Genomic DNA, 12609 nt, shown 5'->3' with positions numbered 1-12609 from the left:
GAGTTATTTTTCATATTATATTTTTAAATCTCAACATAGATGAAAAAGAATATCTGGGTCTTCTTCTCTCTTTCATATCAACCACGTAGGTCAATCCTCGTAAATAAGTACAAGAATAATAATTAATACATAAAATACAATTCTTAAGAATACCATTTATTGAGTTTTATTTCATTACACACGACTACTTTCGAAAACTACAGTTGTTTTCATTCACAGGCGATAAGTATAAAATAAACAACAAAAAACTGTTTTTTTTTTCACATATCACCTGTAAATGAAAAAGCACTGTAGTCGAAACAAGCCATGTGTTATGAAATAAAACTCAATGATTGGTATTATAAAAGTGTTTACTTATAATTTTTTTAAATCGAGCTTTGAGCTTTTGCGCTTAATCGTAAAAGTCAAAATAGAGGGTCGACGAGGTGTGGGCAGAATGCAGATCTCCTGGCTCCGGAATATACGAGATCGGACGGGGATCAGGATCAGAGACAAGGACAATTCCTCTCAAGTGGACCTGATATGACACGCATAGAAGACAATTAAAAATATCAATTATAACAAGCATCCTTGTATTCGAACTTGCGGCATTCGCTTCCTTTGTATTTGCACTCATAATTGCACTCATTCGTATCAGGACGCACCTTTAAAGTCCGGTCGCAATATCACTTATTACACGGACTTCGACCCAGATCTAAGTTTTATATTTCTTCCGACCTAGAAAGCTCACGTGCCGAGATAGTGCATGAATCAACAACAAATCGATATGTTTCCAGAACAACGTCACTTTTCAAGGCTGCAGAAAATCGCTCCATTTTATTCAACAAAGTATTGCGGGATATTAAAATTTCAAGTCAGCACAGATACCGAAAAATAAATAGTGCTAGAAATTATTTAATGTATATCTCCTATTCAAATAAAAATGTAAATGTGAATTGTTTTACAAGATCTCAAGCTCTGTTTTGTGCAACAAAGTATTGCGAGATATGAAAATTTCAAGTCAGCACAGATACCGAAAAATAAATAGTGCTAGAAATTATTTAATGTATATCTCCTATTCAAATAAAAATGTAAATGTGAATTGTTTTACAAGATCTCAAGCTCTGTTTTGTGCAACAAAGTATTGCGAGATATGAAAATTTCAAGTCAGCACAGATACCGAAAAATAAATAGTGCTAGAAATTATTTAATGTAAATCTCCTATTCAAATAAAAATGTAAATGTGAATTGTTTTACAAGATCTCAAGCTCTATTTCGTGCAACAAAGTACTGCGAGAGATGAAAATTTCATGTCAGCACAGGTACTGAAAGATAAATAATGGTAAAAATCATTTAATGTATATCTTATATGCAAATAAACATGTGAATGTCAATATTTGTACAGAATCTAATCTCTATTTTGTGCAACAGCGAACTGCGAGACAGAAAGATAAATCGCTCACTCCTATCAAGAACGTCATAAATCAAAAATCGTCCATTTTCAGTTGTGCATGTTTTCGGAATGCCTAGAAAATGTACTATATCCCAGCAAAAGAGGCATATTTTTAACTTAATATTTACCCGCTTCAGGGCAGAAAGTGTTGTTTTTACATTTTGAAGAAAAGGTATTGTTTAATTATTTTTTTAAATATACTAAGTATTTTTCAAATAGAGAAAAAACCTTCAGGTTTTACCTAAAAAGATCTGTTGCGCAGTAAAAAGTTCAATAAGTGGCTTGATAGTTATTTTTAATACATTGCATTATATTATTAAACTTTAAAAACGTTCTTCTGATAAATCAAGTTTTTTGATTTATGACGTTCTTGAAAGGAGTGAGCGAAATATGTAATGCTAAAAATTATGTTACGTATATCTTACACACAAATAATGTAAATATAATTTTTTATACAAGATCTAATGCTCTGTTTTGTGCAACAAAGTATTGCGAGAGATAAAAATCTCATGTCAGTACAGGTACCAAAAATAAATAATGCTATGAATTATTGATTGTATATATTCCATACAATATTTTTTAAATATGTAAATTTTTATACAAGATCTTTAATCTAATGTTATTCACCGATTCCTTAGAAATTTTAACACTATGTTATATTCAGATACTTGTGTGATTTTATCTATCTGTTTGTATATTGATTTATTTCATCTGTATTCCAAAATTTAAGGTGGAGTCTACGAAAACCTTCAAGGTTCATGTCACATATAGCAGACTTCCGTGTCACCACAGATATATCGCTCATTCCTTTCAAGAACGTCATAAACAAAAAAAATAGATTTTTCTGGAGAACGTTTTTATAGTTTAAAAATATAATACAAACTAACTAACTAAGTTAGTTTGTATTATATTTTTAAACTATAAAAACGTTCTCCTGAAAAATCTATTTTTTTTGTTTATGAATATAATACAATGTATGTAAAATAAATATCAAGACACTTATTGAGCTCTTTACTGTGCAACAGATCTTTTTAGGAAAAACTTGAAGGTTCTTTCTACATTTGAAAAATATTTAGTATATTTAAAAAATGATTAAAAAATACCTTTTCTTCAAAATGAAAAAAACAACACTTTCTGCCCTGTAGCGGGTAAATATTAAGTTAAAAATATGCCTCTTTTGCTGGGATATAGTACATTTTCTGGGCATTCCGAAAACATGCTCAAATGAAAGTTGACGATTTTTGATTTATGACATTCTTGAAAGGAGTGTATATAAAATACAATGGAAAAAAGAACAACTTAGAAGATCGCAAAAGTATAAAGTTTATAGAAAACAATGTAAACATTATCATCAAAACTAACTAACTCACCATCATACCGCTTCCCGCAAGGGTAGACAGTAAGGGCGCTTGTCCACTACACGGAATTACGCGGAATTTTTCGCCCTTAGGGCGTTTGTCCACTACACGGAATTACAAGGAATTTTACCGTCCGGCACGTCAGTTAGCGTTTTAAAACGATGATTGGCTTGTGCTTTTGTCCATCTTTCATCGGATCAGAGCTCTTGATCGGTGCGTGAACACGTCGCGCGTTAATTCGATCACGCTAAACTGCCGGACGGTAAAATTCCGTGAAGTGCACAAGCTGCCCTAGAGTTCTTAAACCGGGCCTGGAAAGTGGCGGGAACATTCGGAGCTCTTAGTTGCAGGTTAAGTACGTCACAATGAGTTTATTTCAGAATATGTTTTGTATTTTAAATATTTTGAATATGAAGACGGAGTGAGGTCATGTATTGTACTATTTGGAATTTGAAATTTCAATATAAATTTTGACCCGAAGACAACCTTTCAGGCATGCCGTGATGTAACAACGCAAAATGTTTTGTAATGCGGGCAAATTTTCCTATTTTAGCGAACTAGGTCTTGTTTTGTATGTAAACACGTCTAGATTAATTTGTTTTCGAGCCACTATGTACTCTTTAGTTTACGTATGAATTGAGTCCGGAAGATTTTTTTGAGTCTTATCGAAACGAGATAAGCAGCGCTCTGCAGATAATTTCAATGCAATCATATATGCTATGAGCAGGTATTGCAGAAAATACTTAATAGTAGAATAAAATAACTAAGTATGTAGTTTTTTCCCACATTAATTTTATTTGAATAGGAACCGGGTTTTGTCGTAACCGACATCAGTCTGATGATTTCGGTTACGAAGAAACCCGGTTGCTGGTCAAATAAAATACATGTTGAAGAAACTACATAGTTGTTATTTTATTCTATAAAATGCAGTTCCACCCAGAAATGTCAGTACAAAATTAAATTATAAATCATTTTCAAATATTATATTTGTAATAAATTAAAATAGTAATAATAATAAAGCAAAAAAATGTAAATAATCGTCACTCAATATATTATACACTACTCTTCTTCTTAAAACCCTTATCTGCACCCGATAGTGCATAGGGCACTGCTTCATATAAACGCAGTGTTATGTTGATCCTTAACATATGAAGAAAAGGTGATCAGCCCTCCGCTTCAGGTACCAGGGTAAAATTGAATAAATTGAGTGAAAAATCACTTATATTTATTTGAACCCCCTCTGGGAATTGAAACCGGGACCTCCAGTACGGTAGCCGAGCGTGCTAACCAATACACTATGGAGGCGGACATATACTTAGGAATACAAGATTCAACAGCCTGCCTTTAAAAATGAATAATATAAAAGGCACAAACAATCTAAGGGTGGTAAGACTGTCCGGAGCATTTCGTCGTAACGTAACGTCGTAACATCGCTCGCGGCGAGCATCAGCGAGCATCCTAAACTATGGATGGTGCGCTCGGCTCGCTGTACTGACTGCCTGAATGCTCGCATCGTAACATGTTACGTTACGACGAAATGGCTCCGGTCAGTCACCACCCTAAGAAAGAAACTTAACGAACCCTAGCAACATATACAGACTATACAATAGAAAACTAAACAAGATAACTCCCTCATACCGCATAAATATACATATATCGCTCACTCCTTTCAAGAACGTCATAAATCAAAAAACTAGATTTTTCAAGACAACGTTTTTAAAGTTTAAAAATATAATACGATGTATTAAAAATAACTATCAAGCCACTAATTGAACTTTTGACTGTGCAACAGATAATTTTAGGTAAAACCTGAAGGTTTTTGCTCCATTTGAAAAATATTTAGTATATTTAAAAAAATAATTAAACAATACATTTTCTTCAAAATACAAAAACAACACTTTCTGCCCTGCAGCGGGTAAATATTAAGTTAAAAATATGCCTCTTTTGCTGGGATATAGTACATTTTCTGGGCATTCTGAAAACATGCACAACTGAAAATTGACGATTTTTGATTTATGACGTTCATGAAAGGAGTGAGCGATATGTTCCCCAGTAATATGTTTTGTGAATATGTGGAGCGAATGGGTAGCGAGAGAATGAGTAATAAAATGTGGCGAATGTGAGAGGGAAAACGGAACGAGTACGACTGAAAAAGACTTGGCACGATCAAATTAATCAGAACCTAAAATCTGACGGTGTCGAAAGTCTGCGTAATCGGAGGGCATGTATGACTAGATGTATGGATGTGAAGGAGGCGAGGAGTGTATGTCAGGACAGAACAGTGTGGCGTTCCATCCTTTCTGCCTACCCCTGCGGGGAAACGGCGTGATGGTAGTAGTAGTAGTAGTAGTTGTAATATGTTTTTTTTAATGTATAACATGACACTATCAACAAAATAACAAAAAAAATCTCTCTCCAAGCATAAGTACATGTCCGTCTCCGTGGTGTAATGGTCAGCGTGTTTAGCTACCGTGCTGGAGGTCCCAGGTTCGATTCCCAGGGGGGGTGAGAATAAATATTAGTGATTTTACACTCTAATATTTATTTAATATTACTCTGGACTATTACCTGAAGCGCAGGAGGATCACATTGTCTTATTTAATTAACGATCAATGCACAATCTATGCACAATTGGGTGCGGATAAAGGTTAGAAGAAGAAGAAGTGTATAGAAATTGTATTAAATTGTAATTTCTTTTAAACTATATTAAATTTAATTAATTCATTAAATAAACAACTAGATTCCAGATTTATTCAGAGAAGGTCGAAATGAAGACTTAAAAAAAAGATGGCGGCCGAGTAGGAAAGATACGCCGCTATGCATATAATGAAGTTATTTGAACTATAGGGCAAATGATAAATATTATCAACTTTTTAAAACCCGGGACTATGCGTTTTCGCACATCGTTATATATAGAGAGCGACAGTGAGAAGGACATATCGCTCATTTGGTGCAAGAATGGCGTAATTACACTTTTATAAATATTACAGGAGATGCAATTCAGACGTTGTAGCGCCAGAAATGGCGCCATTTTACTCGATTCCACAATGACACATTTCACCACAAAATCAATTATGTCGATGATCCTCTCGATCCAAATAGCCTTTCCGCACATTTTGACATATTTAACTTTTTTTTTAAAAAGTGTAATTACGTCATTGTTGCACTAAATGGGCAATATGGTTCATACGTAATATTAAAGTTTGTCTTGCGTAACGGAGTGTCACTTGTTGCTTTTATACAAACGGTATATCAAATAAAATTGAAGGCTTGAATAGGAATAAATATACTTATATTTTTTTTAATTATTGTTTCGGCATTAACTTTGTGGTAAGACATGTTACAATGATTAAAGAAAACACTTCGTTTTTTACCACTTGAGTAAGGCCAAATTATGAATTATCTTGAAAATTTAGAAATACAAAAAAAACTGAGTTCTAATAATAATTTATTAAATAATATATTGTTTCAAAATTCTTCGCCATTGCTTTCCATTTTTCCTTTGTTTTCAAACTCCGTTCCTTGACTAACCCCTTCCCCTTACTTACCCCTCTCCTTATTTATAGAACAATTTATATATTTGATATTTTAGTTATTATACAGACCTGAATGATGGAAGTTTAACTTCTGAAACATGTAGTCTATAATAAAACTTAAGTGGTAAAAAACGAAGTTTTTTCTTTAAATAATATTTAAATTAAATTAAATATTAAAAATTTAAACAAAAAACTGATGACAATATGTTTTTCAACATCATGGCAAAGAAAAAATTATCAAAAATATGGTCGTTTAATTTTTTGTTTTTATATATATACAGTTACACGATATATCAAATAAGTTTGAAAGATGTACACCTACATAACATATTGTAGAAAAATAATAATATTGGCTAAAAATGCATTTTTGACCATTTGTCCGCAGTATAATGGTCATCACGCTCGGCTACCGTACTGGAGGTCCCGGGTTCGATTCCCAGGGGGTCAAATAAATATAAGTGATTTTTCACTCTAATATTTATTCAATATTACCCTGGACTGGTACCTGAAACGGAGGGCTGATCACCTTACTTCATGTGTACGATCAAGACAACACCGCGTTTGTATGATGCTGTGCCCTATGCACAATCAGGTGTGGTTTTGAAGAAGAAGGGTTTGAAGAAGAAGAAGAAAAAAAAATGCATTGGAGACTGAAAACTTTTGAGGAAGGAGAGGAACATAAAGAACAAAGGACTGTGTATTACATCATATGTCATATTACGCAATCATTTTCATGTGTTCGACCCCTTTATGGGATTTTTACGTAATTTTCTTGTGTAATATTTATAAAACCATACTATTTAGGATGGTATGGATATTTATCCGAGACTTGATTCCAGATTGATTCTACAGAGAACTGTTGTAATAACAATAAGACGAAAAAAATGAAAAAGATGGCGGCTATGTTGGAATGATAAGCCGTTTTCTGTAAGACCATAAGGGGTCATTTGGTGATTGATAAATATGATAAATTCATTTTGAAAAACTCGGGATAATCTGTTTTAACGCTCCTTATGTGAGGAAAATAACAAAGAGAAAAACATATTGTATGGAATACTGAATTCCGTTTAGGGTATGGAGATTTCACTTGTTGCTATAAACCAACAGTTGTATGCTATATCTAATAAATTTGAAAAGTAAAATAGGAAAATAAAATAAAATATTAAAAAATCCAATTTAAAAAAAAAAAAACTGGTGACTATCTGTTTATCAGCACCATGACAAAGAAAAATTTTTAAAATTTGGTCGTTTCACTTGTTGCTTTTATACCTTAGTTAGTCAGTTACACCATATATTAAACAATTTTGAAGGAAGTTCTGAAAACCTTTGAAGAAGAAGAACATAAAGAACAAAGAACTGTGTATTATATCATATTACGCAATCATCTTTATGTTTTTACCCTTTTGTTGGGCTTTAAAGTAATTTCCGCGTGTATTACATATTTATAAAACCATTATAAATATCCGAGACTTGATTTCAGATTGATTCTACAGAAAGTATCGTAATGACGAATTGATGAAAAAAAATACTTAAAAGTTGGAAAAAAAGTTAAAGATAAACCGGAAAAAGTATACAGTCATTTAAATGACTCTTTAAAGTTCAAACTTTAGGTTTTAAGTCAAATAAAGTAATAAAAAGCGCTAACAATCCATTTTCCAAGACAAAGGGGAAAAAAAACCCCAACATATTTTACGGAATATTAAGTCTTGTTTAACACATGGCGGGTTATTTTTTACGTAGTTTTATACGGACAATAATACAGTAATGGAAAATATAATACAAAAAAAATACCTTCAGTGATTGGCAGCTGGATTTTTTCTCAAAAGCTCGTCCGAAGAACAAACGAGCGCGGTTTAAAAGCGGGGGGAAATACCGCGTTTTCTTACTTGTTAGCGATTAATCCATGGGTACAGCGCGACGCGTAGGGGTGGTATATTCGAACACTCGAGCGTTCGAGGTAAAATACAAAGCACACCCTCTTTCAAGAATGGGACACTTGTTGAATGGTTGTTTTCGCGAAGTCCCCCGGTAGACTGTGGCGTACCAAGTACTGCGAGCGTTCAATGCGCAGATGCTTAAATGTATTGAATTTATAATGCGACTTTAAGGACCATGCCTGCCAAGCTAACAATGCTTTCGACGCCTCCGCAATTGGCGGCCTGACGCAGTTGCGTGCGAAATTTTCCGTATTATCGATTCTCAGCGAGGTAATGGCCGGGATTTCGGAATTTTCATCTGGCGGCTCTATGATTTTCAAAATTTTAAACTGGCAACTTTATTTACGTATTTTTATCATGCAAGTACTCGAATAACAGTGAAAATTGCAAGCCTGGCAACATTACCGAGAAGCCGCTTGTACAGTTGGCGCCATTATACAAATTGGGTATAATATTGGATTCACAATTAACCTTAAATGCAAATTTTGAACATATTTATAAAAAAAATTCTTTCTTACGGATTATTCTTATATAGGGAGTATTCTTTCTTAGATTAAGGATTAAGTTAAATAAAGATACTGCAAGGCGCATTTATAAAACAATAATTATTGCACATGTAGATTACTGCTCAACAGTGTTATTTTTGGCAAATGAAGAAAATTTTAATAAATTAGAGATTATTTAAAATAAAGCTATAAGAATAGTACTTAAGAAAAATAGATAAAATAATATGGAAAAAACGAGAGAAGAACTTAACTGGTTACCTATAAAAATGAAACTAATATATAATCTGCTTATCTTTGTATATAAATTTTTAACGATAAATTACCCAAATACACAAAAATAGTTTTTAACAAAAAAAATCATGAACATGGTAATAGAAATAAGGATAAAATAGGAATGCCATTTTTGAAAAAAAAATTGAGTCGCAAAATTGTTTAATGTCGAAATTAATTGGGTTATTATTGGAAATTATTGGAACTTAATTTAATTGGGTTTGAAAATGTATGATAAGATGCCATAATTTATGAAGAATGAAAAGAGCAGGGTTGATAATCTGTGGGGAATTCCCCAAATTGTGGGGAATCTTAACTCGATTGGGGAATTTGTGAGGATTGGGCTATTTTTAACATTTTACCATTTATTAATAAAATAATGTTTTGAAAGTTTATTTTTTGTGTGTTCTCCTTTTAGTATTACTTTTTACGTGTTCTACATATTTTTTTACATAAGTAAAGTGTGTCAATTATTATTTTTGTGTTGTATGTAACAAAATATGTATGTTTATATATATATTAGCTATTTTTTTAGACTCTACTTTCAAATATATTTTATTACGTGTCAAATGTATTTTTAATTATTATGCATTTTATGTGAAAGCCCATTTAAGGCGTTAATATTTTAAAAAAAATACAATTAAAAAATAAGTAGTCGTTTTTTTATGAAAACTTTTTTTTTTCCTTGGGATAATGACCGATGAATCCCTGACCCTGTAGCACCACATCACCAACGCCTCCAGCCACCGTCGTTCTGAATGCCCGATAGTTCACATTTCAATTTTTAGTTATTTTCGTTTTTATTTTTTTTTTATTTCTTCTTCTTCTTCTTGGTGTAGGTCTTGTGGCCTGTTTTTAAGAGGGATTAGCCTCCTGCTATGTCGATTCCTAGCTACCGATCCATCTCTTTGGTGGTCTGCCCGGAGTCGTCTACAATGGGGTTGGCCGTACGGTGCCAACCCCATGTACTATTATTATTTATGATAAATTAATGCGTAAAATTCCGATTTACCGTGTTAAAGGGATTTCCTGAACTCGTTTAAAATGTGAATTATTTAAAAAGTGACATTTCGACAAATATTATGAAATTTTGTCAGTTGACATTGGTTGGGCGTTATGCAGAAAAAAGCAAGTCCACAAATCATGAAGAAGATATAGTTCAGATAACAACATTTTGACTGACATTTTCTTAGTTTAGATTTTCTGGCATTTCACATATATATTGTATTATTATAATCCAGGATTCAGACTTCACATACAAATATGAGAGTTTCTGCTCAATGAAAAAAATTGTTCATCTCACCAATAGATGTCTCTTGTGAAAATTCTAGTGATTCAAGTACCATGTTTCGAAATTAGATCATATATTAAGAACTTCCAAGAATTCGAGGAGTGTGATTGTCAATCATGGACAGAATTGGTGAATGTTACTCGTGTGTAAAGTGATCACTTTAACCAGCCTATGACGGTCGTAAGCCCCGTAAATGCACAGACTTCCATATTCTTCTTCATCTTTGTTGAAACAGGCGCCGTGGCGTAGTTGGGTAGTTGGGACACTCGACTGCGAAACTGGCGTCGCGGGTTCGATTCCCGACAGTTTGAAAATAAATTCAAGAAAGATTTATTTTCAATTGGTCTGGGTGTTCGTGATGAAAAATACATCACTGGGTTTGGTCTGGGTTATCTTGACCAAGACCAATACGAGCCAGTCTATTTTCTTGCATTCTCAATAGAATGTCGATAGTCGATGTCAAATTCAATATAGTGTATTGACACTTACAAAACTCTTTTACTTAAATTAAATTCTTACTTTACTAAAAAGATAATAGTTAAATAAATTAGAATGTACTTTACTGAAACAATCCTAACCATTAAATAGGGTATTATCACTCGGGAGGAATATTTAATTTAACATACGTGTAAGACTCGTTTTGTGTTTATAACACCCGATATAATCAATATTTTCATTGATCATTATCTTTTGCAAAATTCACCTTCGTAAAAACGTTGTTTTCGTATGTTGGTAACGAATGACGTCACAGAAACGAATCCACACTACTACTATTACAGGTCTATAAAGCAGATAATAAAGGGATACGCTCCATAACACACCCGATGACGTGAAATTTTATGACGAATAGCGGTGTCCGTTTTTCGTTTTATTAAAATATCTTAAGTTTAAACCTTCATATCTCCCTTACTTCTCTACAGATTTCAATAAGAATGTTACCAAAAGTCTTGTAATTTTTTATGCTAATTTATTAGTCACATCATGATAATGATTCGTTATCCAGTGTGAGTTCTCTCAATCAATAATTACTGCCTTATGTTGAGAAGTTAGGTTCACAATAAACCTAAGAACCTACTATATAATACATTTAACGTGTAATATAATTTTCTAAAATCGTTTTATTAGACATCAAATGCAAACGTTCATATTGGGGCAGAACGGGGTGGGGCGGAATGGGATATCCCATTGTCCCCAGAATTTTTTTTCAAGATATATGAGACTTTATTACAATTTATTATTTATATTGTTTAAAGATATGATGCGGCATTAGGTCAGAAAAACTGACAGACAAAAACGCTTGTTAGAAAATATGGAATAAGGTGTAGAAACTGTTATTACTGGAAAAATGCGTTATAAAAGGGCATCTGACAAATTTTGACTAATTTTCTGCCCTCACTGAACTAATATCGAGTTAGACACTACACTCACTACGTCAACTGAAAACTTTTTCTAAGCACAGCTAATTCTCAAATAACGCCTGAGAAAAATCACAATCCTACTCCATTCGCAAATGTACGACCGAGTATAACCTTAGTAGAAGTTCACAAAACTCTTGAAAACACGATGACCAGAATCTGTAACCTATCCAAAATCCCTAAGATTTTAGTTTCCCAGACTCTTCAAAAGGTTACAAATATGGACATTGATGTTGAACGCCCTGGTTGTTCATGGATGTCTGACACCCTCGCAGGTTCTAGACAATCTAAAACTTTTTTCGAATGTGCTTCACCTAAAGATACCTTTACCTTAAGTTACATCAGCACAGAAAAGATCCATAAGAAAAAGAGGGAAAGCAGCAATTTTGACATCTCCTTGCAAGGGTGAATTACAAGAAGCAGGAGAAAAAAAGAAAGGGCAAGAAAAAACTAGATTGAATGAAAAAATCTAAATTAACAAAAGCCAGTACAATGAAAAGAAAACAACAACAAAAACTAAGAAGAGTAAAAATTACGACGACAATAGTTCGCAAAATGAAGATGCCAGTGTCTTTATTGCAATGAACTATATTCCAAGTCGAATGAAAGCTAATGTTCTTGTTCTTGATTTGTAAATTGCTACAGATGGACTCATTTACTTTATGCTAACCTAGACAGTGATAATGAGGATTCTGCACCTCATAAATAATTAATTATAAGTCAACTTATACGTGTACCCCATTTTGCCCCGCACTTGAGGCAGAATGAAAAAATTATACTTTCGTTTTGTTTAATGTTGCATGTTATACTTTTTAAAATATTTTTCATACATAATATTGTCCAAAAATAACTAAATAATGAGAA

Source organism: Brachycentrus maculatus, unplaced genomic scaffold (genome assembly GCF_059751285.1).
Source record: "Brachycentrus maculatus isolate JH-2025_06_01 unplaced genomic scaffold, ASM5975128v1 h1tg000144l, whole genome shotgun sequence".
NCBI classification, from domain to species: Eukaryota; Metazoa; Arthropoda; class Insecta; order Trichoptera; family Brachycentridae; genus Brachycentrus; species Brachycentrus maculatus.
Note: the sequence above shows the minus strand (reverse complement) of the source record.